Source organism: Bombus affinis, unplaced genomic scaffold, assembly GCF_024516045.1.
Source record: "Bombus affinis isolate iyBomAffi1 unplaced genomic scaffold, iyBomAffi1.2 ctg00000128.1, whole genome shotgun sequence".
NCBI classification, from domain to species: domain Eukaryota; kingdom Metazoa; phylum Arthropoda; class Insecta; order Hymenoptera; family Apidae; genus Bombus; species Bombus affinis.
In genome coordinates, this window is record NW_026108856.1 from 226,933 (window position 1) to 245,534 (window position 18,602).

The following is an 18,602-nucleotide window of genomic DNA, read 5'->3' on the forward strand; positions in this document are numbered from 1 at the left end:
CAAGCTTTGACACACTAAAAGAAAAGCTATGCTCAGCCCCAGTTTTAGCATACCCAGACTACACGAAAACATTCACACTCACCACAGACGCTTCCAATGAAGGAATAGGCGCAATCTTATCACAAGACGGACATCCTTGTTGTTACATATCACGGACACTCAACCCCCCAGAGAAAAATTATTCTACCACAGAAAAGGAATTATTAGTTATCGTATGGGCAGTTAAGAGACTCAGGCAATACCTGTTAGGAAGACGATTCGTTATTCGAACCGATCACCAAGCACTCACTTGGCTCAAAAATTGCAAAGACCCTTCCTCGCGTTTGATTAGATGGAGACTTAAACTCGAAGAATACGAGTACGATATTCATTATTGCAAAGGTAAAGAGAACACAGCAGCCGACGCACTTTCCAGAAAAATTTACCAAATTACCGACAAATCAGTCCCAGACACACCTGCAAACTCCGAAAATATTGTAGAACACTTTAACGCATGGTCAGAAGACGCGACACACCCGAGACGACTTAAAATCACGCCAAACGATCACACCTTCTATCAATTGAATAGAGAAACATTAGGTCCATTCGACAAAGATACTTGGATTCGAAAAATTTTTGAACTAACCAAGAAACACAAGAAAATTGGGATAGGAGACAATAGTTTTACCGAAGCCGAAAAAGCTAGGATCAAAATAACACTCATGTTTATTAATGACCAAATTGAAGAAATAACTTTTGCATACGAACCAATACAAACCATAACTGACGAACAAGCTCTAGACATTATACGCGAAAACCATAACGACATTAGTGGACACTTGGATATTCAAAAGACATATAGTAAAATCAAAGACCAATTCAAAATCCCACGCCTCATGGAAAGGATAGAAGATTTTATAAAAAATTGCGAAGCTTGTCAACGACAAAAGCTAGTTAGAATCAGACCCAAGGAACAACCCGTAATTCCTCAGACATCAGTAGAGCCAAACGAAAAGATAGCCATGGATCTAATTGGTCCGATGCCTAAAACCACACGTGGAAATCAATACATTCTTTCGACTCACGATGACCTAACGAAATATCTCGTTTTAGTACCACTGAAAACACAACGAACCGAATCGATTATCGATGCACTACTGCACCACTACATTTACATCTTCTCAGCACCCAAAACGATACTAACAGACCAGGGACAGAACTTTATTAGCGAACTAATGGAAAAATTCGAGGAAGCATTTAAAATCAAACATATAAAGACCACTAGTTTTCATCCTCAATCTAACGGATCCTTAGAACGAAAACACGCCACAGTAAAAGACATGATTCGCACGAGCCTACACGATTCTAATAAAGAATGGGATCAGGTATTAGACTTTATTTGCCTAGGGTATAATACCGCGATACACGATGCAACTGGATTTTCACCCTTCGAACTAACATTTGGAAGAAAAGCCAACCTCCCGTCTTCCGTATCCCGAACTTCCAATTACACTTACGAAGAAATGTTTGCACTATGGCAAAAACAATTGCAAAAATATAGAATGATAGCGAAGAACACTCTTGAACAAAGTAGAAAGAGGTACATGAGAGATCAAACAAGAAAAATCATTAGAACTCAAACCTTATTTAAGGAAGGAGATCGTATACTCCTTCACAACGATCATAAGTCGGATAAATTGGACGACGAATGGTTAGGACCCTACGTTATTAAATCAGTCAAGACACCGTATTATGAGATTCTCATTAGAGATCGAGTTAAGAAAATCCACGGTAACAGAATAAAACCTTATTTTTCAGGACGATCACCCTTGCCGTCGGCTTTACCACCCTTAACGGATTAAAAATAACCCCTATTGACAATAATGGAATATTTCATGAGAAAAGATCCAAAGCATATCTTTATAGCGAACACATAAATGTTATTATAGGACTAGATATTAGTGCTGTATTGGAACAAGTAAGATATATTGAAAAGGGAGTAGCCGAAGTTAGGAATCATTGCGAGACACGAAAAGACTGTAACATATTACCAGAAATACGCTCTTTACAAGCAAAACTAAATAACGTCAGAACACTTAGCATCGAATTACGATCCTTAGCTCACATTCATCTCAGAAGTAGACGAGGACTAGTAGACGCTATCGAATCTATTAGTAAAACTCTTTTTGGAACCCTAGCCGCGAACGATCTAGATATAATCAACAAAAATATAGACAAACTCTTTGAAGAAGGTAACAGCCTAAAAACCATAGTAGCCAACCAGACAGCTTTGATTAAACGAATTTTAAATAACGACGTCATCCAGCGACTGAAACAAGTAGACACAGGTGTAACAAACGAACTTAAAACGCTTAACAAAAACGAGATCACCTTAATAAAAGTCATAGCTCTAGAAAGCTCACTCTCTGACTTACATTTCCAAATCGACGAAATATTCAATTTAATCATCTTAGGAAAACAAGGAATAATAAGCCCACAGATTATTGATCCCGGGACTTTTATTAACAATTACGCCCAAGTACTAGGTAGCAAAACAGTAGGAAACGCTTTTATACCAAAGGAAGAGAATTTCCAAAATATTTTAGATATCTCAGAACTCACATTGTTTACTCGACAAAACAAAGTTTTCTTTGTAATTTCTGTACCAACAGTTATGGACATGGAATGGGATATAGAGCAAATATATCCCATACCATCTCTCACGAACAAAGTGTTTTTAGCACCTTTAGTAGTTCATCCGATATTTTTAACGTCAGGACTAAATTACATCAATGTCGATCAAAACTACTTGGATAAGCAATGTTCTATATCTGACTTTTACATTTGCAAACAAACTCAGCCGATTCACGACCGTCGAGTGAAGCACGATTGTAACCCTGAAATCTTAAGCGCAGAAAACACTGTCAAATTCTGTAAGGTAGTAGTTTATAACATTGAAGATATAACTTTTATCCCATTAAACGCTGAGAATCATTTTATAGCTATACCAGAAAAACCAATAGATCTGAGCATTTTCGAAGAAAAGACACATCGAATTGTTAGACTAGAGAAACCATCTTTGTTACAAACTAATAAAACCGTAGACATATTGTACAAGAATAACCATATGAGAATCAGTGGTAGTAGCAAGGAAATTTCTTACGAGATTAAAATCAAAACAGTCAATGTAACTAATGATTCAGACTGGATTATTTTACTAAATAAACTAGAGAAAACTACAAAACTTATTAACGATAATTACGGATACAAAAACACTCTGGATTGAATCGAAGATCAAACGAATCAACTAACTTTTGCTCGTAGAATCGATCAAGTTGAATCACGGGGAATATCTATATTACAAATTATAGGATATTTATCCATTGCTCTCATATGCTTATACTTTCTCAACAAAATAGGAATGCCGAAATTGTATTTTCATTTATTCTGTTGTAAAATCAAGCGAAACACGACAAATAACAATCCATCAGCCAGCGCTCCGATGCCAATCAACCCGGCACCTATCAACATATTCACCCCGATTCTACCTGTGCCCAGCACCAGCAACGATTCACAAGTAACCTTCGACCTGGAAACACCCAAGGCAAAATTTCACCCATCTATCTTAAAGAGGAAAAGGAATCTATCTATCCATCTATCTTCGAGGACTAAGTTCATTCTAAGGAGGGGGGAGTGTAACCCCAAACTCTTTTGCCCTGACGTCACCTTAGGCGACCACTTCTAAACATTCTCCAGACAGCCGATACTTGAACATTACACATGGCGACCTTGGCGACAATGTATATTGCCGGAGTACCTGAGGGTTCATCTATGTCCTAACGGTCCTTCCACCGAATGTTCTAGAAGCGTAGCAACAGTCACGTACGCCTACAGGGTAGTGGGGATAATGAAGGATGAAAAACAAAAGAAGAAACAGATGTCACCGAGAGTAAGAAAATATTGTAAGAGCCTCAGTCCCGAACGGCCACGGCTAGAGTTCAGAAGTGTATAAACGAGGAAAAAATAAAGTTTTCTTCTTTCCTTTAAATTTCTTTCTTATTTTACGTGACAGGGTCACCGGTGGCCGGCACTCAACTTGGCCGTGGTATCATCAAGATCACCGGTGACCGGCGCCCCAAGATTAGTAGCAATACATAATTTGAATAATTATTTTTTATTAGCAATTAATTATAACTATTTATCAATAGTTATAAATTTTTTATTATTACCATCGTTACTACAATGGTATGACGAAATTAATGCAGTATAAAATATATAAGAATAGTTTTATTTATACATGAAATATAGAACAATTATTTAGCATTTCACAAAGGAACAATATGAAATAATGTCTTTTTATGTTAATGAATAATGTTAATGAAATAATGTAAAAACTAGGAAGAGCACAATGTAATATATTACAAAATAGAAATTAAAATTTGTTCAAAGCGCCGCAAATGTTGATTTACGTAACAAGTCTATTTAGCGTATGTAATAAATCCTCTTAACGACCGTGTTGAAAACAAAAACGGGAAAAATAACGAATTAATGATCAAACACGTGACTTGTACACATAATACAACCACAAAATAGGAAGTAAAAAAAGAAAAAAAGAAGAAACACAGATAATTGTTGGTCGAATGGAAATAATACTACGAAGCCGCTTATTTAAGATGACTAATATGATTTAATGAACAGGTTTCGTTTTTAAGTGTAGCAATTGGCAGTAAACAAAACAGAATTCCCAACCTTTAGTGGAATCGCCGTTCCAGTTGAGTCTGCGCGAATGGCGTTGTGCCACTTGGCTTTTTCCACGACCTGGTAAACCGCACATCGCGATTACAACCCCTGAGAATTTTCGGGGAGACTTCATTATCCCCGACGTCCTTATTGATTTTATCCTTGATATTATCCTTGGGTTCTGAAAGCAACAGAATCTATGATACTCGTGTAATTAATTGCATTTTCACATGCTTGATGTGTAGACGTATGGCCAGTGATAAACATCAAGGAGACAAAGGATTGTGCAACAAAGACGCGAGTATAAATGTACAGATCGTGAACAAATTTAACAACGCCAATACGCGATTACGATAGAAGTCAGATATTTTCTAAGGCATTTCATTGTAGCATCCGGTTATTTTTATGTGTATAATAATATAATAATAACGACTAATTTTAGAAGATGCACCCAAACGGCTATGATAGATCTGACCCGGTGCCAAGTTAGTTTGTTAAGCCAGCCAACAGTCGAATGATCGTTAACAATGTGAACGTATGTGACATAATTCGATAGAAAATCGAACAATGTGATCGTATAACAGTAAGAATGAAATTAGTGAGAAAATTATCGTTTCCCTCCGACGCATCTTCGATTCACAAAAGAACTCTTTCTCGCGCGCTATGAGCAAGATGTTTTAAATTTTTATTTTGTTTTCGTCGAATGAAATATTTAGGTTTCTAGGAAACAATGAACGTAAAAGTGAAAATAAAAGATATACGCGAGCATTATATTGCGTGCAACATTTGTGTTACGCCACGAGGCTTACCACAGGCTGTATTTTCTAACCATCGCTCGCGGCCTTACAATGTCGCAGTCAGATCGTTTTATCTGACCGCCGGATCATATACAATGTGTCGACGAGCGCACAGCTGTCGCCAAGCAGCGAGTTCTCGAAACGTCGAATTTTGTCCGTTACGTTTTCCACGCAAGTGTCACGACCGGCATACTTCAAATCCGATGGACCGATGATGGAGATAGAGATGTGGCGGCCTTGGCGGCAATGTATATCGCCGAAGTGCCTAATGAGTCATCTGTATCCTAACGGTCCTTCCACCGAATGTCCTAGAAGTGTGACAACGGTCACGTACGCCTACAGGGTAGTGGGGATATTGAGGGATGACAAACAAAGAAGAAACAGATGTTACCGAAAGTCAAAATTGTAAGAGCTTCAGTCTTGGCAAGTCACGGCTGGAGCTCAGAACAAAATCGCAGTCAGTGTAAATACAGAATACAAGAAATAAATTCTCTTGTTTTTTTTGTTACCTTAATTTTTTTCTTTTCGTTCGAGCCCCCCTGCTTTTTATTCTACATGACACAAGATTAGACATACGTGATCATAGGCGCGAACGGTGGCGTGACCTAAGTAGAGTGGGGGTCGTCTTAAAAATGAGACAAAGAAATCATCTAAAGTCGGTTAGTTCCTTGTGACACGTCAAACGTTACACATTGAATCGAATCTAACACATAACGTCTGTCTCAAGCTGCGAAGTGCGATAGGTCTCGTTATAAGCAAACCGCTAAACAAACCTTGACTGTTATCTTTTTCGTTTTTAATTGTTGATCTTTGACTGAACTTGTTGTTTCGTTATTTTTATTAAACTTCTATCAACCAACCCAGTATAGTTGTTCATATACACTCAAACCTAACCACCTCTATTCTCGTAATAGAAATAGGGGATCAATCAGTTCGTGGCGTCGATTGTTTAATCGTAACGAGAATTTACGACTCTCGTTGACGCGTTATCTAGCGATCGCGTCTCTCCGCGAACGGTTGAAACATTTGGTCCTTCGAGCCGGATTCAGTGTCAAGTGAAAAGTGCACGCCAGTGACACCCACTACCATACAGTGCCACGTGAACCCAACACATCTAGCAGCGGAAGCGTTACTACCCCAGCGAGGTCAGTAACGTAAAGGGTCGTCACCTTTGAAGAGGTATAATTCGGTGGTTGAAACGCAACCACACAGCCTCCTGCCGCAAAGTGGACAATCGCCAACAGAAGTAAGTTCAAACGAGTTCACTCTCAATTACATAACAAATAATGGCAACCGGAAACGAACTCGCCACCTTGCGTCGACGCCGGGGCTACTATATCGCCCAGTTTACACGCTTCGCAAAAAAACTGGACGACATCGAACAATCAGGCTGTCCGGAAGAGATCGACTTGATACAAATTAAAGATCGTCTAGAAACCTACGAGACGGAACTCCGTGGCTTACAAAACCAGATCGTAGCTATAGACAAGGGAGAGATCGCGCGCGGCATTGAACTAGCGGAAGAATACGAAAAACTACAACGCCGAATAACTAAACAATCGATCAATATACGACGAAGTACGCCGTCACAATCGACAAGCGGTGAATCAGCCGCCGGTCGCGAGTCTGCTTCGCTTAAACTACCGGAGGTTCGGATACCTACATTTGACGGCGCCCTCGAGGATTGGCAGTCATTTTACGATTCCTTCTCGTCAACGATAGATCAAAATGAACATTTAACACCGGTTCAGAAATTTTATCATCTCCGATCAGCCCTGACTGGATGGGCCGCGCGAAGCATACAATCATTAGCCATCACCGAGGCAAATTACGCAATCGCCATTGACGTTCTTAAAGAAAAATTCGACTGCCACCGTCAAATCTGTATGCGTCACTGGGACTTGATTTCGACTATCCGAGGATAACTAAGGAAACACCCGAAGCTATAGATGATCTTATCGAGACAGTCAAGGTAAATCTCCAAGCGTTAGAAAAACTCGGGGGCCCAGTCACGTCAAACGCCGTTCTCTTAAAGCTTTTCACGTCGAAGCTACCCTCAGCCATCATTCGCAAATGGCAACATACAACTACCGGACAAGAAACTGTCGTCATACACGCACTTGGTAGATTTTCTGAAAACACGGACGAATGGCGATAGAACGTGTTCAGCATCAACCGTCAAAAAAAAAGGGCGTCCGATCAACACGACCGTCGGCGACCGAACGCGCCGCGAAATTATACATTCATAACTACACATAATACGTTGGTTTGTCCGAACTGCCACGGACAACACGAATTATGGAATTGTCATGTCTTCAAAGCGAAGTCGCCCAAAGAACGCCTGGAAATCGCCAAAAGGGCGTCGCTCTGTACCAATTGTTTAGACGTCGCTCTTACTCAATGCTCCGCGGGGTCATATCGCATCTGTAGACAGCGACACCACACGTATCTGCATCAAGACCATGGGCGTAGCAAACCACGAACACGTGTCAACCGAACATCAAGCGGTCGATCGTCGAGCGACCGATCATCCAACGGTAGATCTTCGCCTAGTTCACCGACCCCGCGTTCCTCACATCGTTCGAGACGCACATCCTCGTCTCCCCGAACGTCTCCCCGAGCATCTCCCCGAGCGTCTCGCCGAGCGTCTCCCCGAACGTCTCCGCGAACATCTCCGAAACGCGAATCTCGGTTGTCGCGAACGGCGGCTTCGGGATCGACTATATCGTCCAGTCCTAATCGACAAGGAAAACAATGACGTCATCAGACGACTCTGCTAGGGACCGAACCACAGAAAACGGACTCATTGACCTCGCTTCCTTCTGAATCATTGCAGCACCATTTGTTAGTCACAGCACAGGTCAACATCTTGAACAATGAAATTCAACCATTTCGTTGTAGAGCTCTGCTAGACACCGGCTCTAGCATGAACTTTATCACCGAAAGACTCGCTAACTCATTAAAACTCAACCAACGGAAATGTTCGGTCCCAATCGGAACACTCAACACGTTATCGACGACCTCGAAACGCTACATCACGGCCACGATCACCTCCATTGACGGCACATACGAACGCAACTTGACGTTTCTAATCATACCGACTATCGCGTCTTGGGTCCCAAATCAACCCGTAGATCGCTCAACGATACAGATACCTAGGAATCTCCAATTAGCCGATCCAAGATTCCATAGACCTGCTCCGATCGAAATATTGTTGAGCGCCGGACCAACACTAGCATCACTCTGTGTCGGCCAACTTGATATCAGTCAAGCAAACGGGCCCGACTTGCGTCTGCAAAAAACGCGATTCGGATGGGTCATCGGACTCATTAGCATACGCATTTCACGCCTCCACGACGGCTTTACAGGTGGACCTCGCCCGTTTTTGGGAAATCGACGAGGGACCGCCCACCGCACACATTTCGGAAACGGAACGACAGTGCGAGGAGCACTTTCGAAATCACGTTCAACGCATCAACGACGGGCGATACGTTGTCGCTCTCCCATTCAATGAAACAACTCCTCCGCTTGGATCCTCGAAAGCCATGGCAATGAAGCGACTCACTTCCCTCTGCCGTCGATTCCAACGAGACAAACAATTCGAAGCCGACTAACACGCCGTAATAGAAGAATACTTGGAATTAGGACATATGACGAAGATTACCACGGACCACTGCACGGACGACGGATATTTTCTGCCACATCACGGCGTGATCAAAGAATCCAGCCGGACTACAAAACTCCGAGTTGTGTTTGACGGATCTGCACCAACCACCACCGGAGTTTCATTAAACGACGTACTTCATACGGACCGAAACTACAAGACGACATATTTCTTATCCTTTTAAGATTTCGTTCTCATCAGTACGTCATTACAGGCGATGTCGAAAAAATGTATCGACAATTTCTTGTGCGTCCAGAGGATCGGAAATTCCAACAAATTTTGTGGCGCAACTCTGATGGAGAAGTTGACATATATCAACTTAACACAGTGACATGCGGGCTGTCAGCGGCCCCCTATCTAGCCATTCGGTGCCTCAAACAACTGGCAGACGACGAGGGTCATCGATACCCACGAGCAGCGATGGTCTTACAGCGAGACTTCTACGTCGACGATGTTCTCACAGGAGCTGATACAAAGGACGAGGCACAATCACTGAGAACGGAGCTCATAGAATTGCTTAAACTAGCCAGCTTAAACATTCGAAAATGGGCAGCGAACGACTGGGAACTGCTACGAGGACTTTCCGAGCAGGACATAAACGATAAGCTGCGACTAGGCGAATCGCAAACTTTCAAAACTCTGGGTGTTGTTTGGAATTCCTTTGACGATTCGATCCTATATTCCGTCAAAATCAATCCTACCGCCTCTCGAATTACGAAGAGAACAATCAGCTCCGAAATTGCCAAGATCTACGACCCTCTTGGATTACTGGCACCAGTGATCGTTCGCGCTAAGATGTTGCTCCAACGACTTTGGACTTTAAAACTTGACTGGGACGAGTCTCTTCCGGCTGACGTACACACAGAAAAGAGAAAATATTATTCACAGCTACCTTTGCTAAATAACGTGAAGTTTCCACGTAAAACTATAATCAAGACCGCAACGGAAATTGAATTACACGGATTCTGCGACGCCAGCGAAAGGGCGTATGGGGCATGTGTCTACCTTCGCACTATCACTCCGGATGGTCATGTCTGGACACGACTCCTCACTGCAAGGTCAAAGGTGGCTCCACTCAAATCACAAACCATTCCAAGGCTGGAACTGTGTGGAGCACTTCTTCTCACATCATTGGCCACTACAGTCCTTCAAGCCTTACCAAGCAACATTTCTCGGACCGTTTACTGGACTGATTCTACAATCGTTCTACATTGGATTAATACATCACCCCATACGCTAAAAACCTTCGTCGCGAATCGTGTGACAGAGATTCAACAGAAGACTCACACCTCCGATTGGCGCCACATTCCCACTACCGATAACCCTGCAGATCTCATATCTCGAGGCCAATCACGCGAAGACTTCCTGCGATCAACCATTTGGCAACATGGACCGGAAACGCTCCAACAACCTGAAAAATACTGGCCGACGTGGAACCCGGTACCATTAGCTGAAATACCAGAGCAAAAGAAGGCAACATGTCTGTCCGTGACTCCGCCTGACCACAGTCTACTGGAGAGATATTCTTCTTGGCCCAAGCTGATAAGAATTGCCGCTCGTTGCCTCAGATGGAGGCAAAAACAGGATCGGGGGGGACCTCTAACCACACATGATTTAACCGATGCGCATAACAAATTGGTCAAATTGTTACAACTCTGTTATTTTCCAGATGAAATACGTACTCTCCGCACAGATCGAAATGCTGCAGTGAAGGGGAAGCTGCAACGACTCAATCCATTTCTGGACAAGGACGAGATATTGCGAGTCGGAGGCCGACTCAGTCATTCACCAATGCCCTTCACTCAAAAACACCCGATCATTCTACCCAAATCCTCAGTTACAGCACTCATAATCGAGCATGAACACCTCCTAAATCTCCACTCCGGAACTCAAGCTACCTTATATGCCTTAAGGAGATCTTACTGGCCTATCGACGGCCGTAGTCAAGTTTGGAGCACGCTGAAGAAGTGCGTACGTTGCTGCCGAGCCAATCCACCTCCAGTAGAGTACGTAATGGGCGACCTTCCAGCTGCACGGATAACGGAATCTCGTCCATTTACTAACGTCGGAATCGATTATTGCGGACCGTTCTACATCAAGGAACGAAAGGATCGCAACCGACGAAAAATCAAGGTATATGTAGCAATCTTCGTATGCCTTGCAGTTAAAGCAGTCCACCTCGAGCTGGTCACCGATCTCACTAGCGAGGCCTTCATTGCTGCTCTGCGAAGATTCATCGCTCGCCGAGGATTCTGTGTAACAATTTATTCTGACAACGGTACCAACTTCGTTGGCGCCAACAACGAATTACGAGAGCTCCGAAACCTCCTGCAGTCCGACGATCATAATGTAAAAGTTCAGTCCTTTTTAGCCGATCGACGGATCGAATGGCACTTCATTCCTCCCAACTCACCTCACTTTAGCGGGTTGTGGGAGGCTGCGGTGAAGTCCTTCAAACGACATCTCAGACGTGTCGCAGGTAACGAGCTCTTAAGATTTGAAAACTTTAACACACTCATCATTCAAATCGAGTCTATCCACAACTCCCGTCCTCTGACTCCAATATCATCTGACCAAAACGATCTTCTTGTCCTTACTCCCGGTCACTTCCTCATCGGAGATGCATTAACAAGCTTTCGAGAACGAGATTTCCAGGACACTCCATCCAATCGTCTCTCCAGCTGGCAACACATTCAAAGGGTCAAGCAACATTTCTGGCGCCGCTGGCATCGAGAGTACCTGAACGAGCTGAACATCCGAAACAAATGGAGCAAGGGCAGTCACAACATCCGAGAAGGCACCGTTGTAGTCCTCAGGGAGGATAACGTACCATCCATGCAATGGCCTTTGGGCCGCGTGATCAAGGCCCATCCAAGAGGAGTCGACGGAGTCATACGGACCGCTACCGTGCAGACGGCAACAACTACCCTGGATCGTGGCGTCAAAAGACTGGTCCCCTTACCCATTCACCCAGATCCAAACGAGTCCGACCACCCACACGGAGCGAAGGAGATCCGCCAGCGACGCACCTGACTCCACACCATATCATTTGATCGGTACCCTCTCAACGGGGGGAGGATGTTACGCCACGAGGCTTACCACAGGCTGTATTTTCTAACCGTCGCTCGCGGCCCTACAATGTCGCAGTCAGATCGCTTTATCTGACCGCCGGATCATATACAATGTATCGACGAGCGCATAGCTGTCGCCAAGCAGCGAGTTTTCGAAACGTCGAATTTCGTCCGTTACGTTTTCCACGCAAGAATAGACATACGTGATCATAGGCGCGAACGGTGGCGTGACCTAAGTAGAGTGGGGGTCGTCTTAAAAATGAGACAAAGAAATCATCTAAAGTCGGCTAGTTCCTTGTGACACGTCGAACGTTACACATTGAATCGAATCTAACACATAACGCCTGTCTCAAGCTGCGAAGTGCGATAGGTCTCGTTATAAGCAAACCGCTAAACAAACCTTGACTGTTATCTTTTTCGTTTTTAATTGTTGATCTTTGACTGAACTTGTTGTTTCGTTATTTTTATTAATCTTTTATCAACCAACCCAGTATAGTTGTTACATATACACTCAAACCTAACCACCTCTATTCTCGTAATAGAAATAGGGGATCAATCAGTTCGTGGCGTCGATTGTTTAATCGTAACGAGAATTTACGACTCTCGTTGACGCGTTATCCAGCGATCGCGTCTCTCCGCGAACGGTTGAAACAATTTGCATGAGCATTCTGTTTTTTACCCGTACATTTAGATTAAAATCGTTTTCACTATTGATCGATGGAAGAATAATCCTTACCGATCACACACATGTTCTTTACAATGTATCGTTAACAACACTGTTCGACAATCAACTAATGACGAATCAATAATAAAAAATGCGTTTCAATGACACAACCGGCTAGACGAATTCGCGAGCTTCAGAGTGCGAATTTCAACTGAGTACTGACGCCTTCCTGTTGGGTTCCACGTTAAAAACCGAGCGTTGGTGAACTTTATATTTAGAATTCTCTCTTCATGCACGAGAGCTTTTGACTACACTTTTGCGACTGCCGCTTCTTTCGCGGTATTAATCTCAACAACAAACTTTGTTTTTTGTTTGTTAGACATTCTGACTTATTCTATTCTCATTTTTGGAATACGGATATTCATGCGAAATATTTGTTTCACTCGCTAAATGTAGTAATTTTATAGTTCATATATTTGAAAAGTTCGTAGTGAAATTCAAATAAAATGTATTTTCGTAGAATTGACATTCTATCGAATATAAAATACAATACTGCTTCATATAAATTAAATTTATGAAATCTCTAAAAGGTATAAATTAACCCCTTCAAATTTTATCGCAATCGATTACAGTGCTTATCAATTCTCGGAAATGTTGCGAACTTTTCAAACATCTTCATATTTTTATATACGTTTTATATGATTGTGTAATTATTTGGATTTTTCTATATTTCTCAGAACCGTATAAATATCCGTGATCTACGTATTTGATTGCTATATTTTCTAAAACTCTATATGTCATGCGATAATTTATGTAATATATCGTGTAGTCGTTCGTAATCGATATGTAATCGTACGCAATATATTGCGGTGTATAGAATGAAAGTACAAAACAGGATTAAAGTTCAAGTACGAAAATACGTACGACGACCTGTCTGTAACGTTATAATTAACTCGTTGTTTACAATATAAAAAATTGAAATGGAGTAAGAATTATCGAATTGTCTGAGTTCACGAAATTCGACATGGCGATAGAAATATGCGTTATCGCGTGTTGTTTCGAATCGGCATGCCCTTGTGCCTAATAATCGAAGGTCGAAAAGCGATAAAGGTCATTACATTTGGACTAATTTAACGAATCTCTGAGTAGATTTTTTACCATAAGCAAAAGCACGTACGCCACGAAACGATTTCGTCGTTCGCGATATCTGTCTTCATTTTTATTTGCGTGTCTGTTTTTCTCGACTTAACGCGTGTCAACAAAATAATTACGAATTAGACCCCTTGATCCGTGGATAAAAGAGCTTCGATGCACGTTTATAGACTATACAAACGAATCGCACGTTTCGCTTTGAAAAATAAAACGTATTGAAAACGGAAGTTTTTCAACCCAAACAATCGGATTATATACCGATGTATGTATATTGTTTTATAATTCAAAGTGCAGCTTCGAGTGTCGTATTTACCAAACTGTTGCACGCGATACACGATCAATACCGATCATTCGCGTATACCGAACGATGTACTATCACCTATCGAGAATCCCCATGAAACCAGCTTTAACCGTTGGTACGTTGACCTGAAACGTGTCGTCACTCGATTTATTATTCAAGCGTTGAATTGTAACAACGCATGTACTCTCGCCACGCTACGGCTACCAACGTATGCGTGAATACTAAATTATTCCATGGAATATCGTGTCGATAATATTTATTTATCTATGAACAAATGGCAATGAAATTTGTAACGTCAGAATACAGTAATTAATTATGAAAATTGCGTTACGTCTTCGCGAAGATTCATCACGGTCATTTCCATATGCTGTCATGCGCAGGATAAGAACAAGCTCAGTGGCAGAAAATCAATAATCGGTCTTGTGGAGAAAACCATTTTGTTGCATTGGAACATGCGCTGTAACGTCAGCTACCACTACATCGCATTTCACCAAATTTGCCAAAGAATTTCGTTAAAAAAAAAAAAAAAAAGGAAAAAGAAAAATTGAACTGACAGCTACTTGAACTAGATAAAACAAAATAATTTCTGGAACTCATCGTACTCGAAAACTCTTGTCAGAATTTTACGATAGAGAGGAGCTTAAATTATTGAAGCTTTATAAAATTCGAAAGCACTTGAGTTTGATAAGATGAGATACTCGTGGGACCTGGTACGATCGTTTAGTTACTGAGATATAGAAAAAAGAAACGAAACTTTTGATAAGAAACCACCGTGCTCTGAATGAAAACAACAAGTTTATCAATTTTAAGTTATTTGTTACATGCTGAATTTTCATTCGTCGCACGCGTTTCGAACATACGACACGGATATCTATTTAAATCGTGTTTTATTTATAGTCACCACTCCTATTACAAGTGGAGATCACAGATTCGTGAAACCGTGGCCTGGTTTCGTGGTAATTTCGGTGTAATAGCTAAAGATCTAGCTGACACGAATCGAGAAATTCAAAGAGAACGAGCGAAAAAGCGTAATGCGTTTCAATGAGAAAAACAAACGATGAAAAAAGCCATTATTTCATCCGGTATTTCCGCAGGTGGCATTTTTTAATTTCGTTTGCATATTGCATTTCCATGCAATTTTTTATGACGACTGTTGCATTGCATAACGCACAGTAATCCGATGCTTTCGTTTTCGATAGATAAGAAATAAATAACGTTTCCCATCGAATGTTTCGCAACCTGATTACCGATTGAATTGCTATTCAATAACATCGTCACCTATCGAATATATCGAACATGTTGTGATTGTACGAGTAAATAATATCAATTAGATGAAACTCATATTACTAGTGTTCCATTTAATCGATTTACCTTGGCGCTGTTCTTCGACGCTTGGTGCCATCGTATCAGCGCACGGCGCAGTCTCCTTTTGTATAGTCGACGTATTGATCGCGTTCACCGCTTGTGTTACGATCGATTTGTTCGTTTCTTCTTGGAAAAAGCCGGCTTGCAGTGCAAGTTTCCTCACGGCCAGACAGTAACCCAGAATCGGTGCCGCCAACAGGTCGAGACAAGCGGCAACCCAGGGCATAACCCGACGGTGAACTATTCAAATTGGGGTCTTTGGTTTCCCTTCAGGAAAACACAAGTCATCAGGTAGACCAGTCGAGAAGTCGATAATTACAGGAAGAGAATGAAAGTGATCCTGGTAACGCTTTTGCTTGAAATATCCAGCAAACAAGAGCCCTCTATTTGTATAAAATACTCGGAAACAGTGGTCTATTGCTAGTCTCCTTTTTACCCGTTTTGCTGCTCAATCTTCGACTAGAGTCCTTCCGAAAAATGATCGCTACTTGTGTGCCGTATTATGGACAACAGGTCCTCCCTCATTCCAATTTGCTTGATCCTCACCTCTGGAGCCAGTTTGCGTGCTTCTTTGCCTATGCTCGAAGAAAAGCCCAGTTCTCCGATTTTGTCCTCTTCTTTGGTTAAATCTTCTTTTACCCTCGATTCACTTGATTGTTTGATCGTCGACGATCTATCTATCACGTTACGATGTACCTTTATAAATATTGTCGATACAGACGTTGCCCGACTCTGCGCACGCGCTGCCACAAGTATATCCTAGTAGTTTACATAGTCACGGTGCTGCCTCACCGTTTTCCAGCACACTGGTGTTCCCTTCTCGCCACCACTTCAACTCTGCTTTGGTTATGTATATTTATATGTAAGGTATTCCTTACCCTTTTTAGCTCCTTTTCTCTCCCTTTACCGCTCACGACAACGTGGTTTCACACGGACAATCTGTGGAGTTGCCTCTGCAGAATCAGTTCTCGTACAACCGGTTTACCAGATTAATTTTATCCACCAAAGACCTTCGAATATAACTGCCGACTCTCTATTGTCTGATTCTAATCTCTGCGTTTGTTGATGTTTTGTTCACTGTATGTTGCGTGCAAATCCGCCTAACGTTCTGTAACTGAAGTTATACGAAAGTGTTTAAAAGTCAAAGTGAAAACGAAGTAAAATTGTGAAGTGAAAACGGTCGTCTCTAGTCAGATCGAGGTGGTACTAGCGACTGATATTCCCCCATTTGCTGCAGCTTTTAGCAACATCGATCCGGACCTGGTAGGCTCCCTCTGTTGAAACTGGCCAATCAACGATTCGCTTACCCCACTACTAGTATACAGCAATCATATTGGGGACACGTCGAATGTATTTACGTTTGAGGACAAAACGTCGATATTTACTGGGCCACTGCAACCTTAGACAATGCGACTTTTTACATAATATTTTACAAATCTGCGTGAAAATATCAACAGCGGTCATGGAGGAATCTGGTAGAATCTTTATTATATAACATCGTACAATGTCTAAACTATAATTTCGACAGACGCGAGCTACGTTCCACCAAATTCGAATCACCGTTATAGTGCTCTTTACGTTTATTTTGGTCGATTAACTATAATCGCTTTACTTAGACATTATTATAGACATTACTTAGACATTGTATTATAAAAACTAGTCTAATTTGGACCATTAACGTATTAATTCTTGAAACGATGACAACATAGAATTTCGTTCTTAAGTGTACAATTGTACACGCCTTCAGTTCACACGAACTGATACCAGAATCATTCTTTCCTCTCGTTCCATCATTGGACCTTATGCCTCATAAATTGTTACCGTAACGTATCACGTAATTCATAATTGCACGGCTTAAGCATTTTACTCTTGCTTCCTGGGTAACAGTTTCGACGTCACCCAAGTATTATTTATTGCAGGCAATAGATTAGATAATACATGATTCGGACTGAAAACAGGATTGCAATAACAAATGATAATTATTTACAATCTACTTGGATGAAAAGATGCAAGCTTTGAATATCATTTCTTTTGCAATTATGCGACGATTGAAATAATATTTGCTTTGATCGGTATCTAACGTTCACAAATCGACCTTCTCATTTTTCTTCGTTCGTTAACCGACCAAAGTCCACGTTTGTTTCTTCTATTTCTCCGATGATATTTAGCGAACATGAGCGGTCAGACTCGTGTACTTCACATTCAGCGTCATTTAATTCAGTCGGTGAATGGTAACGCGTTATTACCCTGTGAAATTGCAGCAGGTACAGTCTAATACGGCATAAATTATGGAAATAGTTCGCACACTGATGTGGATTTGAATCATACGATTTCTTAGTATTGATTCTCTAAGTTTGATTATAATGTATGTTTATTGCTGCGTCTAGTTTATTGAAAAGTACACATTTTTATGTGACAGAAGATCTGTAATCATACGATTTGCGTAATTATCGGAGAAATGAATCAGAGTATCTTGTGATTTATATAGATAGCTAAAATTAAGGCAGTCGTTATCGTTGTATATGAAAAATATTATTATCTGTTAGGGGATGATGAATGATTTGAATGAATTCGTGGAAGATCTAAATTAGTCGAGGAAACATTGGCTTTGGAACAATTTTCCTATATTGTCTTGTTGCCAAATAAAACGTGCATTGTACAGGTTGGAAATTTTTCCTGAAATTAATGATAGTTTTGTCTCAAACTTTTTTTTAAACCTAGTATAATGCAATATTTTCTACAGTTGCATAAACGTGACATTTGGTACACGTGATTCACGCATACTTTCCGCCGACGCGAGTTTAGTCTGTGTTGCAATTTTTTGCAGTAATACAACACTTGTTCGAGGCTGTGAGTTAGCATAGCTTTT

At 41.4% G+C, this 18,602-nt stretch overlaps 1 protein-coding gene across 1 annotated transcript in view; it reads right to left on the reverse strand.

The window, feature by feature from the left end:
* Positions 1-18,602, reverse strand: part of LOC126927529 (6-phosphofructo-2-kinase/fructose-2,6-bisphosphatase-like) — a 129,539-nt gene that overhangs the window by 18,897 nt on the left and 92,040 nt on the right. The gene's annotated exons all lie outside the window — the stretch shown is intronic.